This window comes from Halichoerus grypus, chromosome 3 (genome assembly GCF_964656455.1).
Source record: "Halichoerus grypus chromosome 3, mHalGry1.hap1.1, whole genome shotgun sequence".
NCBI classification, from domain to species: Eukaryota; Metazoa; Chordata; class Mammalia; order Carnivora; family Phocidae; genus Halichoerus; species Halichoerus grypus.
Genome location: NC_135714.1, coordinates 7,868,837 through 7,889,663, shown reverse-complemented (window position 1 = coordinate 7,889,663; position 20,827 = coordinate 7,868,837). Strand labels below are relative to the sequence as shown.

Below are 20,827 nucleotides of genomic sequence, written 5' to 3'. Positions count from 1 at the left end.
AAGGATAGAATTTATGGTTTTTAAGGAGTTCTTCCAGCTTGGGGCTTCTTTCTGAGTCTCAGCCCTGGGGCAGTTTGAGGGATGGGAGTTGGAAAAGTCAGGCTAGTGTTCGCTCAGCTTTCCTTCCCAGACCATCCTGTCCTGTCTTCCCCTTTCAGTTTGGGTCTTTCTGTCTGCACCCTGAAATCCTACTGTAGGATCCTACTGAAGGACTTCTGGACACATCTTCTTTCAACACATCACATGAGGCTTCTGATGTATGCAAAATGGGGACAAATGGCTCAGACCGTCTCACAAGTGGGGAGAAGACAGAGATGGAGGAAGACCACAGTTCAACCTGCAAACCCTGCTGGAGTGGGGGACAGAGGACAGGGTCCAAAGGGGGCCTGGTGGTTACCTGGACTGGGGAAGATAGCACAGGACAGGCGATATTTGACCCAAGTTTTGATGGATGGTCCTGGGTTTCCTTCCGTCCCACGATGGGCCGCAGACCCCATTCTTCAGTAGATTCCTAAGGTTGTCTTAAATTCCATGTCCGCTCCTGCATCAGTGTTCTAATGATGGCTTATACATACAAGGCAGCAGGGAGCTTTTTAAAAAGTTTAACTAAGGAGGCGCCTGGGTGGCTCAGTCGGTTAAGTGTCCGCCTTGGGCTCAGGTCATGATCCCAGGGTCCTGGGATCGAGCCCCGCATCAAGCTCCCTGCTTCTGGAGAGCCTGCTTCTCCCTCTCCTCCCTGCTTATGCTTCTTTTCACTATGTCTCTCTTTCAAACAAATAAAGAAAATATTAAAAAAAAAAAGTTTAACTAAGAAGACTCCACTTCCAAAGATTCTGAGTCACAGGGATGAGGCCGGGTTTTGGGAATCTGACTTTTTTTTTTTTTTTTTTTAAGAGCCACAGGTTATTCTGAAACACACAGAGTGATTCAATGTCGTTCTGTGATTTGGATCTGAGGAGAGATACTTGAGAGTGTGTCCCCTCTTGATGGAGTTGAGGCAGGGCCCCATGATGGTGGAATCACAGCCTGAGTCAGGCTGCCGGGTTCAAAGCTCTAGGTTCAAAATTGTGTGTTTTCTGTTCATTCCTGACTCCTTGGGCCTAACCCAGTGCCTGGTCTATGCTGTCACTACTTAATGAATGAATAAATGAATCATCTTTTTCATCTGGCACATAGAAGTGGACACCAGAGAGAACAGGAAGGCGAACTTCAAAGATCAGCAAGAGACAGAGAACTTGGATGATGGGAAGCATCTCATGTTTCACCCTCATGATTCCCTGTGGTCTGTGCTTTTTCCCTGTGGTCAGCTGTGGAAAGTGAGACTCAGAGACAGTGAATGACTTCCCCAAGGACACACAGCCAGACAGGGATAGAGTCGGAATTCTAATCCAGGTCTATTTGACCAACCACTAGCTCCATGCTTTAGCTACTGCATCTGTTCAGAACGGCATAAACTTGGGGTGCCTGAGTGGCTCCATCAATTAAGTGTCTAACTCTTAATTTCAGGCCAGGTCATGATCTCAGGGTCGTGAGATCCAGCCCCAAATCAGGCTCTGCACTGAGCGTGGAGCCTGCTTAAGATTCTCTCTCTCCCTCTTCCTCTACTCTTCCCAGACCCCACCAAAAAAAAAAAAAAAGAAAGAAGAAAGAAAAAGAAAAGAACAACACAAATGTACTGCTTAGTGAGAGAAAGGAATAGTGAAGGATTGGCAAAGACCTCAGTCACGCACAAAGTCTCTGCGCTGTGGGCACCACCACACAGTCCATGGAAAATTGATAGATATGCTAGGATTTCTAAACAGCTAGGGTTTAGATACCTGAAGAGATAGATCACTTCGGGATTTATGAAAGAAAGAGGAGAGGAAGAAAGAGAAGAAAGATGGGAAGAGAAGAGAGAAGGAGGACAGGGAGGAGAGAGGACAGGAGGGAAGGAGGAAGAAAAAAGAAAGTAACAAAGTAGTGCATTTAATTGACTTTGTTCACATTAGTATTTCATCCTTGGCCAACAATTATGCACTTGGAGTCGTTTACCATCCTGGAGGGATTTCTCAATAGTTCCCTGTGAAGGATTCCTCTGTGCTCCTCAGTGGAGAGCCAAGACTCCTCCCAGCTGGGAGGCTCCCTCCCTTTCCCCTCGGTCCCCCTGAACCCTTTCCAGAGGGCTGCTTCTCTGGCCTGCGGCCAGTGGTTCCGACAAGCACTGTTCTCTCAGCACAGAGACCACGTCCCCTTGTACAGACGGGTGGCTGGAATCTCTGGTGCAAATCCGGGAGAGATACTCATCGGAGCTGGTGTTTCTCTAGACAACACGGGGCTGTGCAGAGTGCGGCACCAAGTTTTAGTTCATCTATTTCTGGCTCTGTGATTTGAGACAAATACCTCCACCTCTCCAAGGCTCAGATTTCCTTCTCTGAAAAAGGTCATAGAACTAGATATCTTGAAGGTCCTGGCAAGTTCTACAACGCTGTAACCAACGCCAGGTGAGACAAGGAGAGGAGTTTTGTCTGTTCTCCATCCTGTCTGTTTTTCTTTTCCTCCCTTCCTTCCTTCTTGTTTCTCTCTTTTTTCCTTTTTCTTTCTTTCTTCTTTTTCTTTTTGTCATGTGCCAAGATTTTAAGTAACAGGCTGCTCTAGCTGAAATTAGTACCTTAGATTTTTTTTTTTTTTTTTGATCATCCTGGATAGGAGCCAGAAAAATGATCTCTGAGAAGCTGTGACCATTTTGTTATGCTCTTGGATGAGGAAACTGGAGGACTCCTTTGCAGCTGCTGCCTCTGTCCTGAGAGCCATTTATTTACAAATCTCATTCTCAAAAAGTCACCCCCGCCATCCAGAAGGTTTAAGTGGAGGCTTCAGCAATGGTTTGGGAGTGTGAGCCGGTTTTCATTTGATCCAGGACCTCCATCAGTCATTTCGTGGTGGGAGAGGCTAAGTCAGCACCGTCCGGGTCTCCAGCAGGCCCTTGGCAAGGACTGGCAAGAGGAAGTGCATGTAGGATGTGTGCAAACTGTGCTGTATCACTGGGGAAAGGGAGCTGGTGCTTGAAAGTCTGTTTTCAGAGATTTGCATGCAGAAAAGGGGACATGGAGGACATCAGCCCAAGGAGCTGGTTTCATGAGAGATTTTGTGGGATTGTGGGTGGATCGGGGCTTCTTTAGGGTCCAGCGAAATAGTAGCTCCATGTGCACCATCCAGCCCCTATCCTCCCTAGCCATATAGACAGCAGGGACAAGTGGTACGGGGACAACTGTGCTGAAGTCCCTGGATGCTCTGTGGATTCCGTGTGAGCTAGAAACAAATTTTTGCATACAAACCATTTGAGATTCAGGAGTGCTGCTATGGTAGAAACCTTAGGCTGTATGATACAACCTGAGCTTAAGCAGACAGACAACCCACAAGGCAGTGATGGCGGGCTGTTCACTGGGAGCACGTGATATGCTCCTATTGGGGGTGGAAGAGAGAGTTGGAAGTCTTGGTGAGAGGAACAGATACCCTGCAATCAAGCTAGGGTTTCGATGGCACTATTGTTATGGACTAAATGGAAATGTGACCTTGCTTGGAGACAGAGTTGATGTCTTTGGTGTATTCTGTTTCTTTGAAACTTGACAATGACTCCCTGGAGAAGAGGAAATTGAAGCTGGGGTTTGAGCCCAGGACCATCTCCCACTACAACAGTCTCCGTATCACACAAAACTGAATCAGTTCTCCATTTCTCTCACTCTGCTCCCTGTGCCTGCACACGCATCATTTTCATATATGCATCTAATATATGCATAATCATAGCACATTTTGTATTGTATTTTACTGTCACTACACTAGAGACAATGGACCTTTCCTGCCAAAGACCCTGACATATTCATTTCCTCTTGCCAGTCCTTGCCAAGGCACATGATGTAATGAGCCCTGGGTGTTATATGCAACTGATGAATAACTGATCTCTACCTCTGAAACTAATAGTACATTGTATGTTAATTAATTGAATTTAAATTAAAAAAATAGTGAAAACAAGTAGAAGTCGGTCTGCTTTTGATCACTAGCATACACTGGTAATGCTAACCCCCGCCAGCAATAACGTATTCCTCCATATAGACCAGTCTTACCCCTCCCCACACTCTACAGCCCACTGTCTGGATCACTCATGACTTCTTCCCCTTGCAGAGTGTTCAGTCCTGCACCCTGTTTCTTCAGGGCTTTCTCCTTCAGCTCATCCGTCAGTTCATTCATTTATTCATTTGACAAATATTTATACAGTTACTAGAACATGGGAGGTATCGGTACCCAATGATGAACAGGAAAGAGGCATTCCAGATCTCTTGGGGCTTGAATTCTAGTTGGGGGCACAGAAAACAAAATGAGCATGCACGCACACACAATTTTAGGGGTGACCGCTGCTCCGAGGACAGCATCCCAGGATGATGTCATCACAGTGCAGGAGAGATACCTTTACGTAGGGTTATCAGTACCAGGGACCGCATCTGGGGCAAAGTAAGATGTAGGCTGAAGTCTGAGTGCTGAGAAGGAGCCAGAGACTTGAAGTGCAAAGTCCTGAGGTGGGAAAAGGTGCTATAGGATGAGACCCACAGGAAGCATCTGCAAGAGGCCGTGGACTTGATTTGTCTGCTACACCCCACACTCAGGCCCATCTCTTCAGCTCGGCTGCACTCTGCACACACTCCTGATCTTCTATCTGGGTGCAGAGCAAAGACTGACAATGACAGAGAATGTGTTCTGTCCCAGTGCCATTTCCGCACAGCTAGTTCTTGTAGGAGGTAAAACTGGGGGAACCGGGCTTAGGAGTGCAGACAGAGGGTTCAGTGTCTCCCCTCTCAAGCACCGTCTCTTGTTCTCCATCATAAGGCCCAGATGAACAAAGGATGCGGGTCCAATAGCTCCCCATCGCATCTGGAACTCTGGCTCATAGATTCTGACTCCATTCAGATTTTGCTTGAATATTTTGCAAGCATCAGACCCGCCAACGTCATATCTGGTCCAGGGGGCCACACTTCAAAACTTGATACCTTGAACCTTTGGGTCAGTAACCATGTGTGTAACTGGTTCAGCATCAGCCAAAACCACAAACCACACCAGAGAGGTTGGAATGGGAACATTACAACCAATAACCACCACTCAGCTGCAAGCTGGATATTCTCCTTCTGTGGTTTCCATGCTATCTATTCTCTTCAATTTGAAAAGTGGGAAACTGAAAGGTGGTATGACCAAATATGAGGAGAGTAGGGACACTTGTCATCAAGGTCTGTAGTTCTAGGAGCAGGAGGGAAAACTGCATGCTCCCCAAAGGTAAAATAATCACTATGCAAAAATAGATATAATTGCTCAGATACTGTGGGAATATTTTTAAATTAATTGTAATAAAAGTGAATGACTATTCCACCTAATTATTAAATATTTAAATTTTACACATATATGTGATTTATATTATACATATTTATATATGTAATTTATATTATTATAAATATGTTTTGTATATGCAAATTATGTATATAAATGTATAATTTATGTATGCATGTATAATTTGTAAATTATAAATGTGATTATTAAGTATTTAAATTGTATATGCTTCATTTAGATATATACATATATATGTAATTTATATGTATATAATGTTTATTTTTTATTTTTTCTTTAAGATTTTATTTATTTGAGAGAGAGAGAGAATGAGAGAGGTAGTACGAGTGGGGAGAGGGTCAGAGGGAGAAGCAGACTCCCCGCCGAGCAGGGAGCCCGAGGTGGGACTTGATCCTGGGACTCCAGGATGATGACCAGAGCCGAAGGCAGTCGCTTAACCAACTGAGCCACCCAGGCATAATGTTTATATTTAACACTGATGTATGTAATGTGTAACACTGATACAGATCTCTTGATAGATTAAGAGGTGCTCATACAGGGGCATCTGGGTGGCTCAGTCGTTAAGCGTCTGCCTTCGGCTCAGGTCACGATCCCAGGGTCCTGGGATGGAGCCCTGCATCGGGCTCTCTGCTAAGCAGGAAGCCTGCTTCTCCCTCTCCCACTCCCCCTACTTGTGTTCCCCTCTCTCGCTGTGTCTCTCTCTGTCAAATAAATAAATAAAATCTTAAAAAAAAAAAAGTGCTCATACAATCAAATTCAAATGGTACGAACGTTCTGGAAAACAACTGAACAGTATGTATTAAGGTCCTTAACAATGAGTAGGGTCTTCTGCTGCCTAATTCTGCTGCAATGAATCTCTCTCTCTCTTTTTTAAAGATTTATTTATTTATTTTATTGAGAGAGAGAGAGTGCATGCATGCGGGGGGGGGGGGGGGAGGGGCAGAGGTGAGTGAGAGAAACTCCAAGCAGAGTCCACGCTGACCATAGAGCCCATGGCAGGGCTTGATCCCATGACCCTGAGATTACGACCTGAGCTGAAACCAAGAGTCAGACGCTCAACCAACTGCACCATCCAGGTGCCCCTCAATGAATCCCTTTTAAGGAAATAATATCCAAAACAAAGACTTATGAACAAAGACAGTATTAAAGTAATATTGTAATAGTGATACCGAAAGCAACAGAACTGTCTATTAAGACATATTTTGCTATATTTTTATATATAAAATAAAAATGTTATTGATCATAAAATATATAAAATGAAATATCTTGTTTGCAAAGTTTATAAACATCAGCCCATCTGGCACAGAGTTTGGCACAAATCCTGGTCTGGAGAAGACACTCTCTAAACTGTTAACATTCTAAGCCTTGAGGTCAGTAACAGTTTGTATAACTTTTTCAGCATTAGCCAAGACCACAAACAAGGCCAGAAAAGCTAGAATTGGAACATTAGCAAGATTTGCATTGATGACAGCATCTCGCTGGCTAAGATGTGGATTATGCAGGAATTCTTACACATTCCATGGTGCTTGAGATGGATGATTATTTAAATGTTTTGGTAGCCAGGGTTAATTCTGAAAAAGAAAAGAAAAGAATAGAAAAGAAAAGAAAGAACAACAAAGGGTGACAATGGAACATCTTCCAAAGACATTCACAGTAGCTTTGTTTCTTTTTTTTTAATTTTATTTTATTATGTTATGTTAATCACCATACATCATTAGTTTTTGATGTGGTGATCCATGATTCATTGTTTGCGTATAACACCCAGTGCTCCATTGAATACGTGCCCTCTTTAATACCCATCACCAGGCTAGTTTACAAACAAATCAAGTAAGAATAACGTACATATCAAATGACAGGATCTGGTTATGTAGCTTTTGGCAGAGACACCCCCTGGTGTATCATGTCATGTGCATGGAGGATTTTTCATTTATAATGTTAATTGGAAGGTGCACATAAAAGTGAGTATGTAATTGCAATAAGTAAAAAAAAAATACTTTTCTGTACACTAAGAAGACTATAAATCACTCAGAAAACTGGTAACTAGGTGATATGTGGAGGGAGGGGGTTTGCAGATTTCTGTCTTTCCTTTTCTCTGCTTTCTCCTTTTCCCCACACCCCCCTCCCTGGCCTTCTTACTGGCTGTTTAAAATGAAAAATTTAATAACATTAAAGATGTATAATTTATCATCAGAGGAAGCTTGAGCACAGTCAATTGAGGACAAATTAAAGGCTACTGTGCTTCCTATGACACACTCAGGGAGAGCATGTAGCCTCACAAAGGTACGCACACAGGGAGTGTGTTTTCTCAAAAAATGGCAAGGACTGAAAACATAAGTAGGTTGTTAAAAGACCTGGATGATTTTTTTTGAATGGAAGGCATACAAAGGATGTTGAGCCCAGCACCGTATTTAGGGAAAACACTTAGTTCGAATTTGATTTTTCACAAAATGCCTCTTAAAATATCTGTCACAAAACCTTCAGTGTGAAAGTGACAGTGTCCAGATTTTTAGGTCTTCATTGAGATCTAATCCGTGTGGACTTGAAGAGCTACTGTTTGGAAAGATAGGTGAGACCCTTTCTGTCTGACAGCAAGGGATGGAACAAGGGGTCCATCACCTGGATAAGAATTCCTATTAGGAACAGTGTATGGCAGTCAGGGTATCAGTAAGAGACAGCAAACTTAAGTTGGGATAACTTGAGATGGGCTTATCCATGAAACTACACAAGTGCAATTGCATAATATGGTCACTAGCCTCAAGTCAGAAAATTGAGTATAAAGTGATGTTGATGATCAACAGGCCCAACCTGGGATGAATATGTAATTAGAGTTCTTTCAGTGTCACCTAAAGACCACAGTGCATAAGTACATTTTAATAACAGCTAACATTTATTAAGTGCTCACTGTCTGCCAGGCACTGAGCCATGCACTTTATATTAACTCATTTAATCTTGCCAAGGGTCTTTTGAGCTATGCACTATTGTTGGTTTCTCCTTCTTCTCTATGCACAGAGCAACCAGGGGAAGGTACTCTCACTGTAGGATGTACAATTTGCTCATAGTCCCAGCTGCCGCCCCTCTGAATCCATTACCATGTCTGATAAAACCACACTTTCCCTGGACTACTAATCCAATGACCAAGAATGGCAGGGCATTCCACTTCCATTCCAATGAGATGTAAAATTCCTCCAATGGGTGACTGGCCCAAGAATACCCATTAGCCCAGCCAAACCTTCCCTGAAACTGTGTTGCAAATATCCATCCTCTCTTCTTCTTCCTCTCTTCTCATCTTTCATAGATATCAGATCCCATAGACTTCAGCAGGTTCTTTCTCCTATTCCTTCCCTGCTATGGACTGAAATGGGATCCCCTCCACAATTCATGTGCTGAATTGCAATGTGACGGTATCTGGAAATAGTCTCTTTAGGAGGTAATTAAGATTTAAGGAAGTCAACTTGAAACTACACAAGTGCAATTGCATAATATGATCACTAGCCTCAAGTCAGGAAAATTGAGTTATTTTTCCCTTTCATAGAGCAATAACCTTTTCTAGCATCCACGTTGATTTTCCTTGGATGATTTTTACAAAGCAATAAAATCAATGGTATATTTAATTGAATCCCTAATCCAATAGGACTGTGCCCTTGTATGAAGAGGAAAGAGAAAGAAGAGGAAGAAGAAGAAGAAGAAGAAGAAGAAGAAGAAGAAGAAGAAGAAGAAGAAGAAGGAGAAGGAGAAGGAGAAGGAGAAGGAGAAGGAGAAGGAGAAGGAGAAGGAGAAGGAGAAGAAAGAAGGAGAAGAAGAAGGGGAAGGGAAAGAAGAAGGGGAAGGGAAAGAAGGGGAAGAAGAAGAGGAAGAAGAAGAAGAGGAGGAGGAGGAAGAGAGAGATCACACTCTTTCTGTCATGTAAATATATGGCGAGAAGGTGGCCGAGAGCCAAGAAGGGTGTACTCACCAGAAACCTGAATGCCCACCACATTGATTTTGGATGTAGCAGTCTCTAGAAATTGTGAGAAAATAGATTTCTGTTGCCTAAGCTTTCCAGTTTGTAGTAGTTTATTATGGCAACCCCAGCTTGACACTAACACACTCCCTCAATAAATGTCTTCACACGTCGAATACCATATTGGCATCATGTTCTCAGTGGACCCAAACAGACACTTAACCACCAGGAGTTTCAGGGGTTTGCCTAAGACCATAGGCCCAGGGCTTGGCAAAGCTGGGGCTCAATCCCAGGCAGCTGGACTCAAGGCTCTACCTGCTTGCTCACTGAGCTACCCTGCCTTGAGTCAGTGACTGGCTTGACTTGCTCTGGGGAATTTTTAGGGGAACAGCTTCTATCCTCTTTTAACCAAAGCATTTCTGCTGTTACCTGTTTTGTCTAACTTGAAGGCAGACACCCATCATATCCTATCTGAGACTTCTTCACTCCAGCGAACCCCTCTAGTACTTTCTTTCATTCTTTGTGATGACACAGGGCTCTGATGCTTCCTCAGTCTCCCTTCTGCTCTCCAGAGGCAAGTGAGACAGAGTGAGTGTAAATGGGCTCCAACATTTCCCAGCTGTGAAGTCTCAGACACCCTGACTGTTGTGAACTTTTGTTTAATTATATGAGAAAAATGAGAATATCCATTCCTAACTCATGGGTCACTTGGAGGACTAAGTGAGTTAACATTTAAGGACCTAGGACATCAGGTAATACATAAAGCCATTTATAAATAATAGATCCCAGCCCGATTTAGACCCCTCTTTTGATTTATTTGAACTGGTGGCTCATTAATCTGTTGCCCAAAAGTGCATAAAATATTTTCACTTGAGATGATGGTCTTTTCTACCCCTCCCTTGTGGTGAGATTTCCAATAGACAGACTCAGGACATTCCATTCAGCAGCTCTGCCTAGCATTTACATTTCCCCATACGTTCCTGTGAACCAAAAGGAAATATTTTTATTTCCTAGCGTGGTTATCTCATTCCCAGAATTTCCCATGAACTTAGTAATCAAGTCCTGACTAGTGCCTGAGTTAATGTCACAGCCTATGTCAGAAGTTGCTTGTTCCGGTGGGTGGGGGGGCCGGGGGCGAGAGTGTGGGAAGAGTTAAGGAAGTCATTCTTTCTCACTACAGTCTGATCTTCCAAGAAGCATACTCTGCTTTCCGTTATCTCTAATGGTTCTTTATCTGAACGCATGTCAAAAAGTTAAAAAAAACAATTGTTTAAGCCATTTTTAAAATTGAAAATGAGAAGTAGTGTGCTGTCCTGGGAATCGAATGACCTTCAGAGTAACGTAGGTGAGAATTTGGTCTGCTGCTAAGGAGCTGAGTTACCTTAGTCGATTTCCTTAACTTCTCTGTGTTTGTTTTCTGCAACTAGAGAAGAAGAATGAGCTTCCCTTCCTGAGACCTCCTGTGGGGCTAAAATGGGGTTGGGAACCTAAACTACCTCCATGGCAGAGGCACCTGTGTGAATGGTCATTGTTCAAGTGTGAGCCCAATATTTTCGTGACTCTGGCGCCCACACCACCTCTTCGTCTTTCAAGGTGTTAGGTGTTCAAAGCTCATCAGGGTTTTTGAGAGCATCTAGTAGAGAATTTCCGCTGTTTTATTTCCAAGGAAGTCTAGGAGGCTTGTTAGAACTTGGAAGTTCCTCTCATGATTAATATCATCAGTAAACACTGTTATAGATTTTTGTTCATTTGTTTGCTTGTTTCAAGTAAAAAGAATTGTTCATTCTCTCCATTAAATGTAGGCTTTGTTGAGAAATCAAATTTTAGTTCTCACGTAATACTCGTTTGGCTGTGTTTATTTCCTTGATTAACTGATCTTTAAACTGATCCTTTGGAATATATGAGAACACCTGGAAAGTCCCGTTGGATTGAGCCCTTGGTTATTAACCGCATTGCCAAATACCTGTGGCGGGTACTGTTTCCTGTCACTCACCATACATTCTGAAAGAATGACACTATTCTCTGAAGGACAATGTACCTCATCCAATTATTTCTTTTTTTAAAAAATGTTTTATCCAATTTTTTTCTCAAAAGTAATCTTGTTGAACATGTCATCATGTCTAAAAAAGTATTTTATTATTATTTTTTTCTCTAGCTCAGCTCTTCAGATGTCTCTGAATGACAAGCTCTGATGTTGGCATGCATGTGTATGTGCCAGGCTTCCGGAGGGTTTTGGCCCCTGAGTAGGTGACCAATCATGATCAGATGCACGCACGGCCAGGGTGCAAGGGCTTTGTGATATGTTATGATAGGTGGCTTTCATGAACCATGAGTTTGTGCTGATGGTTCTTCTACGTACCGTGGTATGACAGTTCATACATTTTTCCACATGTGTTGTCCACTGAAAGATTAATAAAAGTTCAATAAAATACTTATTTTAGGCCCCTGAGAAGAATCCATAAATGTCAACCCCTGCCTTTGCCTTTCTCACACCTGGCTCCAGAGCGGACCTAGGACATCCTTCTAGAACAAGACACGTCCCTGTGTCCGCACTATTTCTGCTCGAGGCAGGACAGGTGTTGGCAGCCTCAACCCATGACTCCAGTGGGAGTCTAGCAGAGTGGTAGTGATCCTGGAATTCTGCTTCTGTCACTTGTTAGCTCTTTGAACTCAGGCAAGTTAACGCATCATCTGTAAAATGAGAACAATACCTATTTCAGTGGTTTACTTTGAGGACTAACTGGGGTATTATTACATATAAAGTGCCTGACACATAATAAGCCCTCAGTAAAGATTACATGAGCTGATTTATGTTAAGTGTTTAATAAGATTCCCTGGGCAGCATTGGTACTCAATAATTTTTTTATGAAAATGAGTGCAAAACTGTTTTACATACAGGTAAAAATTTTGAACCAACGGTATATTGGATCTGGTCTTTTAGGAATCCTTCCCCTGTGGCCACATGCTGGGGATCACTCTTGCTTGACTGCAGCAGTTAGTTTGCTAATTCATTCCCAAGCGTTGTGTTTGGTTTTGCTTTTGCTTTTGCTTTTTACAGGCCACGGCTCTGAGAAACAGAGCCCTCACTTTTCTTTGGAGGCTGGGGGCACAGAGAAGGCATCACCACCTCTGTTCTTACTGCTTTCCACAGAGCACCACAATTCACACAGGGCCACTCAATACATTAAAATGCGGAAAAGTGAAACTCCGCTAAATAAATATTCATAAAGCACAATTTGCCAAATGAATATCTGTGCTACATGAACATGCATAAAATAAAACCTCATTGAACAGGTACAGAATTTAACCAAGTTATAAAATTCATTAACCAGTAAGTACACTCATCCATTAACAAATTAATCAGCTTTCCCCGCTTTAAAAATGAATTCATAACTGAATAGCTTATTATACTGATCTTTCCTCATTGAAGACTATTAATATAGGAACATCGAATGTGGAGAGAAGGAAGGTATAGCTGGCATTTTTTTTTTCTTTTCTTTTTAATTGGTCTAATGGATAAGCTGACTCTTCAGTGAAGACCCTTATGTCAATTGTACAGTAAGGAAAAGATAGAAAATATTTTGGTTTTGTTGGTTTTTGTTTGTTTTTGACATTTCCTAAATGGCAATGAACATATCTCATTTAATTTTTTTTAAAGATTTTCCTTATTAATTAAGAAAGAGAGAGAGAGAGAGTGTGTGTGTGTGTGAGTGGGGGGAGGGGCAGAGGGGGGAGAGAGAGAGAATCTCAAGCAGAGTCCCCATAAGCAGACTCCCCTCTGAGCGTCAAGCCTGACGCAGGGCTCTATCTCATGACCCTGAGATCATGACCTGAGCCAAAACCAAGAGTCGGACACTCAACTAACTGAGCCACGCAGGCACCCCTCTTATTTGATTTCCACTGATGGTGGGGGTAGGAATCATTAACCATTTTAATTGACCTGAACAAGGTTACATGCCATGCATCCATCTCAGAGCAGGGACTTGACCAAGGGCTGTCTGACCGGAAGCTTGGACTCCTTTATTTAACAGCCTGCCAAGCAGCCATCCTTACTGGAAACAGCCCTAATTGGTAGACGTTAGACAAACTCTAAGAACAAATCCCTCCTGCAGGTGTTTGCCTAAGTTCACAGACTTGCTGCCCAAACCTGTGGTCTTAGGATAGTGTTCTTGGCAAGTTTTCTGTCCTCAACTCAGAGCACTGATTTGAACGTGGCTTCCTCACAGTGGACTGTCTTTAGGTTAAAGTGAAGGGGAACCCAGAGGTATTCTTCCTTAACACTAGCTAGAAATCAATTGGGTTCTTCTTTTTGAAGAGAAACAACGCAAGCATTTAAGGAATGTTAAGGTGATTGTGGGTCATAGGAATTCAGAGCTTGGTATCTATCACATGTTCACTCCCCTCATCTCTTCATAAATGCCGAAACTGAAGCCATCTCTTTTCTTGGCCAATTTGAGAAGCTTGGAAGAAAGAATACTTCTATGGTGTTTCAAGCTGAAACCACAACTGTTATGGGATGAAGTGTGACTCCTAGAATTCATGTGTTGCAGTCTTAATGTCCAAGACCTCAGAATGTGACCTTATTTGAAGACAGGGTTTTTATAGAGGTAACCAGGTTAAAGTGAGGTCATTAGGTGGCCCTAATCCAATGTGACTTGTGTCCTTATAAAAAGGGAATTTTTTGACCCAGAGACACACATATATAGAGGGCAAAGGATGTGAAGATACAACGGCAGAAAATGCCAGATGAGCCTGGTCAGGCCACCATACCAAAGTACCACAGACTGGGGGTGGGGGATGCAGCCATAAAAAACCTAATACAACAATGTTTACCTGGAAATGTTTGGATTGAATCTTTGGTCTCCATGTGCAAAGGTATAGAAAATAAGTTGAGTTGTAGAAAAATGAAGTTGTCTATGTTTGCACCCAAATTTGTGCCCTGTAAAAAAAAAAAAAATGTCCCTGCCTATTGTTTAGGCTCTGTTCAGGTCACTCCATTGGGTTTTGAGTATTTTCCCTGTGTCCTTACAGAGAAATTCCCCACATTAATTGGGGAATTTTGTAAATTTTGTAAATTCTCCAATTAATGTGGGAGACAATAATGTACATCATTTTGGTGTGGTAAGTATTACAGACAAAATTAGTGGGGATTCAAAATTTACAAGAAAATGATAAAAACAATTTAAAAAGTTAACATAAATGCTTTAAAACCGAGCATTTTTTCTCCTCCCCTAAACATGCCTCTCTTAAGACAATGCAGCGCCTTCTTCACTCATCCCTTATAGCCTCCTGTCGATCCTTCACACCTCAGCCTGAGGCACAGTAATGTTATCCTGCACATAGGACTGATGAGTACGTCCCTGCTAAATCCTGACCAACATCTCTACGCCTTAGTATGTGTTATGGGTTGAATTGTGGTCCCTCAAATCCTGATGTTGAAGTCCTCACCTCCAGTTCCTCAGAATGGGACCTTATTTGGAAATAGTATCTTTAAAGAGGAAATTAAAATGAGATCATTGGGGAGCCTTATCCAGTAAGACTGGTGTCCTTATAAAGAGGGAACATTCGGAGTTGGAAAAGCCTGTAGGCAAGACCCCGTGAAGAGACATAGGTAGGAGATGGCCGACTACAAGTCAGAGAGAGAGGCTGGGGACACATCCTTCCCTCAGCCTCAGATGGAACCAACCCTGCCAAACCTTGATTTTGGAGTCTAGACTCCAGAACCCCGAGACAAATGATTTCTGTTGTTTAAGCCACTCAGATTGTGGTGCTTTGTTCCAGTGGCCGTAGCCAATTGGCACAGCGGGGCTCAAGGATCTTGTCCCCCTCTGCCCTTGCCTGCCCTAATCCAGTCTCCTCTTCCTCTACCTCCAAGGCACCATCTTTATCCCCCATCAACACTGTCCTCTACCTCTGAACGCCAGCCACTCCTGGCACCGTGCTTGCCCTGGAGCGGGTTTTTAATAAATACTTATGGAATGGATTTCACTTGCAAAGAGCACAGATTGGAGCAAGAAATCTTAAGAAACCCAAGGAAAGGTCTACTGGTCCTGTCTAGGTCACACCTCAGAATGAAGTATTGCACAGAATAAGGTGGTTCTGCATCCTAAAAGCAGTTTCAAGAAACAGCTCTAGGAAAAGTGATTAATATGGCCTTTGCTGTTTTGGTTTACATTTGCTGTTGGTTCCCGATAACTCTTCAAATGGGAAACGTCTGTAAAAGATGATTACAGGGATTAGGTTGTATTTCCACATACCATGGTGGACTGGAGTGGATGTCTTTTCTGGCATCTTGGAGACCTTGGAACCTGAGAATTTCCTGGGGATCCTGTATAAGTCACCGTAACTTACATTCTCTTACCCTGTTCCCCAGATGGTTATGTCTGAGTCATATTGTAGGTAGAGCAAGTTTGTACAGTGCTCACCTCCCTTAGTCTCAGGAAATTACCTTGTCTAAAGTGACAAAATTTTTTGGAATTGGTAAAACTTGGCTCATTTAAGCTCTTACATTTAGAATGATAATATTCTTGATGGATTCTTTTGCAGCAATAAAGCACATTTTCCCATGTTTGAAAGTAGGATAATTCTTTCCTGAAAAATTATTTTCATACTCTTACCTTGAGGTATCATCATATGCACTGTTACGCTGCAGGGAAATGCAGTAGTACCCTATTGGTATACATAGGTAAATAGGACCTTCCCTGCGATTGCTCTGGGCTATTATTATTTTTTAAGATTTTTTATTTATTCATTTGACAGAAAGAGAGAGCGAGCACAAGCAGAGGGGTGGCAGGCAGAGGGAGAGGGAGAAGCAGGCTCCCTGCTAGGGAGGGAGGCAGAGAGCCCGATGACGTGGGGCTCAATCCCAGGACCCTAGGATCAGGACCCAAGCCGAAGGCAGAAGCTTAACTGACTGAGCCACCCAGGCGCCCCTGGGCTACTATTCTCTCAGAACTCTGGTTTCTTTGTGGAGGTAGCTCGTGTTAATGGAGAGATCACACATGTTGGAATACACATTTGAAGTCAGAGGAGTTTTGTTACACAGGAAAGTTCTATTGTAACCGTAAATCGTAAACAGAGTGCTGGCATGTGTCCTTGACGCTCAGCCTGCTTGTAGGTGGGTGCTGAGCACAGTGCTTCAAGATAGACCCGGGACTGAATCCCGCTGCTTTGGTTCGCTAGGGCTGCCATGCCAAAGTATTACAAACCGAGTGGCTTGAACAACAGAAATGTATGGTCTGGCTGCTCTGGGACGCCAGAAGTCCAAGATCAAGTTGTCAGCAGGATTGCTTCCCTCTGATGACTGTGAGACAGAATCCGCCCCACACCCCACTCCTGGTTTCTGGTGCTTTACTGGCAATCTTTGGAGTTCCTCGGCTTATAGAAGTATCACCCTGATCTCTGGTTCATCTTCATGCGGTGTTCTCCCTGTGTGCATACCTGCCTCCAAATCTCCTCGTCTTCTAAGGACACCAGTCATACAGGCTTAGAGCCCAGCCTAATGACCTCATTTTAACCTAATTAGCTCTGTAGAGACCCTGTCTCCTAATACAGTCACATGTGAGGTACTGGGCGTTTGGGACTTCAACACAGGGATTTTCAGGGAAGGAACACAATTCAACTTTTAACATCTGGCATTACAGTGACTCGCTCTGTTGCTGCGAAAGGCACTTGAGCTTTCCTGAGTTTCGGTTGCCTCATAAATGAGAGGAAGCAAGTTCTACACGCCTCCCAGGGGGATGTGAGAATTTCTAATGAAAGGGAAAAGCGTTTAGTGACGGCCTCAGGGCTGCTTGTGGTTCGTAGGCTCGGGTGATTCCACCACGCCCAGTGGAACAGGCTAGAGCAGGTGTGTTAGGGCCGCTGTCAGGGAAACCATATTTCAAATCCTCATGAGGGAAGAGAACAACTTTTGATAAGCGCCTACTACGTGCCGGGACAGCGCTAGTTGAACTTGTGGGGAACTGGTTTATTCGGCTCTGTCTAAAAGGGGATGAGCTGATCGGGCTGCAAACATCTACCTGCTGACACTGGACATGTTCCTTTCCTTGACTGAAATATGAGGGGAGGAAAGTGCATTGGGGTGTCGTAATGACAGCCACCATCCCAGCCTAGGGGTCCAACTTAAGGATGGAGGAATCTCAAGCGGCGGCTAGAGGAGCCCCTCTCTGGACACATGCTGGGGTCCGAAGTCTGCGCCAGCCCCCCGGGGCACCTGAGGGTTTGTAGGTGTGAGGTACCCTGAAGGTGTCTCTCTAGCTGGGCAGCGTTAACTTGGAAGGACAGCAAGAATGGGAGCCTTGGGTGTGGTGTGGGTGCTGGGGACACACACCAGGGGGCGCCAGCACGCGCTTCCTCGTTCTTGATGTTAACCAGCTCACTTACAAGCACCTTACGACGGAGGCTGCTCAGAAAATTCCCAGAAGTCAGAGTGGGATGGAGGGTGCCCTCTGAAGGGGCCTGAGGTCCGGGAATTATGCTGGGAAGTAGGGTCAATAAGGCTTACGCGATTCCATCTGCATCCAAAGCTGAGAAGACTGGAGGGGTTTCACATTTCTCACCTAATTTCAACATCACAAGATCCTGTGAGGCAGCTATAATTTCCCATTCTGAAAATGAGGAGATTGAAGTATCTCCAGACGGGCTATTTGTCTGCCCAAGTGTTTCCTGGGTGACCGCTGTATCACCTGCAAATGTACCCATCACTTATGTTTGTTTGTACTCAGAATTTTCTTTCAGCCAATTCTATGGTACTTAGAGTTGTCTTTTTTTTTATTATGTTCAGTTAGCCACGGTATAGTCCAGCATTAGTTTTTTATACAGTGTTCAGGGATCCATTAGTTGCGTATAACACCCAGTGCTCATCACAACAGGTGCCCTCCTTAATACCCATCACCCTGCTACCCCCCCTCCCCCCCCAAAGATGTATCTGATGCCTGAACAGGGACATGAACCCTGGACCCTCAGATTAAAAATCTGATGCTCTCCTGACTGAGCCCTCCAGGCTCTTGTACTTAGAGTTGTCTTGAGGAAACAACATATTTGCAATCAAGGGCCCACTATGATATATACAGCTTTAAAAAGACACATCAAAATAACTATGTAATATTAAAAAGTAAAATTGTTGCCCAGCAAATCCACTCCTAGGTATATACTTAAGAAAACGAAAATATATATCCACATAGAAACTTGTATGTGAGTGTTCAGGGCAGCATTATTCGTCGTAGCTCCAAAATGGAAACAAAACAAATGACCATCAATGCATAAGTGGATCAATAAAAGGTGATATATGTATGAAAGGAAATGTTATCAATCCGCAAAAAGAAATCTGCTGGGGCACCTGGGGGGCTCAGTAGGTTAAGTGTCTGACTCTTGGTTTTGGCTCAGGTCATGATCTCAGGGTCGTGAGGTGGAGCCCTGAGGTAGGCTCCGTGCTCAGCACAGAGTCTGCTTGAGATTCTCCCCCTTTCCCTCTGCCCCTTCCCCCGCTCACACTCTCTCAGTCTCTAAAATAAACAAATAAATAAAATCTTAAAACAAACAAAAAAAGAAATCAGCAGTACTGATTCTACAGTGTGGGTGGGCCTTAAGACACTATGCTAAGTAAAAGGTCACATATTGTATGGTTCCTTTTATATGAATTATCCAGAATAGGTAAATCTGTGGAGACAGAAAGCAGATTAAAATTTACCAGGGGATAGGAGGAACGAGGAATGATTTAATGTGTACAGGTTATTTTTGTGGGATTATAAAAAAAAGTTTTGAAACTAGAGAGAGATGGTGGGTGCACAAAATTATGAATATATTATGCCTAATTATTCACTGTAATGTGGTTAACGGTATGTTATGTGAATTTTGGCTCAGTTAAACAATTGCCATCGATGTGTCATAAAATTGCTGTGTGTATCCACAGAGGCATCAAACATGTACTTTGGGAAACACAGGCCTCGGGTCCCTCGCCCCCAAAGCAGGGCGACGTGATTCAAAGCTTTTATTTTTGGCTCCAAAGCTCTGCCCTACTTTGCCTGATGTTGCAACAAGGTTGGAAATGGAACCCTCAGCTTTTACTTCGGTAGAACATTCTCAGACAGCGAGCTCCACAATTGTATAGGATGGGAGATGGCAGGTGCAAGAGGGGACCAAAGAAAGAACTGGTGCCAAACTGGGGAACCTTGCCCCCAGCCAGAGGTACCCGAGGGACCCCCTCAGTGATTGTCACCTCTGCTGACCTCATCAGTTTCAGATGCGGATCGATCATTGTCAGGCAGATTGGAGGCAAGAAAGAAAGCCTGTGGACCTGTCCCAGCTGGCTCGTCAGGCAGCCAGACTGATGGAATCACTTTGGACACAATACAGACAAGTCTTATAATTCCAAAGTCTGTGGGTTGCTGGGGGTGGGGTGCAGAACAGCAATTTTAACACAGGATCCCATAACCTCATGCTCCCACCTATTACCTGTCCTTGCTTTTTAGTAAAACTTTTCCAAAGGGTTTCCCAGCCCGTCGGCCTCTATTTCTTCCTGTCTCCCTCATTCCTCAATCCAAAGGTACCTGGAGTGTATCCCCAGTCCTGCAGATAGTGTCTGCCTTTCCCTGTAGGAGGACCCCCTACAGCAGTCTCTGACCTTATCCCCACACCCTCTTGTATGGGAGGCTCCCTTTCTTCGAGCCCATGATACCTGTCTCCTGGGGTTTGTCCCCTCCTCTGTCTCCTCCATTGGACTCCAAGCAAAGCATGGCAGGGAAGATGCAGGCTTCATTCCATATCCAAAGTGCCTGGGAGCTCCTGAGTCCTTCCCTTGGGGGAAGGAACTAATGAATACCTTGATTCTTCCAGGTGAAGGACCTGGATTCCATTCTCTAAGATGTGAAACGCTTTTACACAGAAGCAGTGGACTGTGTCATGCTTTAAATTCCCCTGGATAGCATCCAAGCTCTGAAAATTTTAGTTGGAAATCTTCAAATGTGCTGAGAAGAGCTGGCCCTGACTCTCTGAATCTCCTGTGTGAGAAGGAAGAAGTAGGTGTCTTCAGCTCTGGAAGCACCATGACGGAGAACCACAGGGGAATCAGACGGAACAGGGTTTAATCTATCACATAGTAGATTGGTGACCTGGAGTGACTGGAGCCCTGGGTCCCACAGCTGTAAATCGGTGAAAATAACATCCACATAGTAAGTACTGACATAATACCCACCTGCCATGATTAAGCTAAATTAAATGAGTTTATGTTCAGCCACTTTTGTTATAATGTGATATGCTCTCTCATGCCATGAAAAACCCCGGGCTCAAGGGAAAAATGGAGTTGTTGGCACAGCACTCAAAAACCTCATCACTGACACATTTTAACCAAAAAGATAGGAACTTAATAAAAACGATAGAACAGTTTTACACGTAGTAAGTGGATAAGGAATAAAATGCTTCAGTAAATATGGCCCTTGACCTTGAAAAAGGCTCTGAGTTTGGAGCTCGGGAGTGATTGAAAAGTATATAAAATTGGGGGGATGGTTATAGCCCGGGATG

At 43.6% G+C, this 20,827-nt stretch overlaps 1 non-coding gene across 1 annotated transcript; it reads right to left on the bottom strand.

Annotated features, from left to right (window-relative positions):
- Positions 1-18,240: 18,240 nt before the first annotated feature.
- On the bottom strand, positions 18,241-18,313 carry TRNAK-UUU (transfer RNA lysine (anticodon UUU)). Its single transcript has one exon. It is a non-coding gene; the product is annotated as a tRNA-Lys (tRNA).
- Between the last annotated feature and the right edge of the window lie 2,514 nt (positions 18,314-20,827).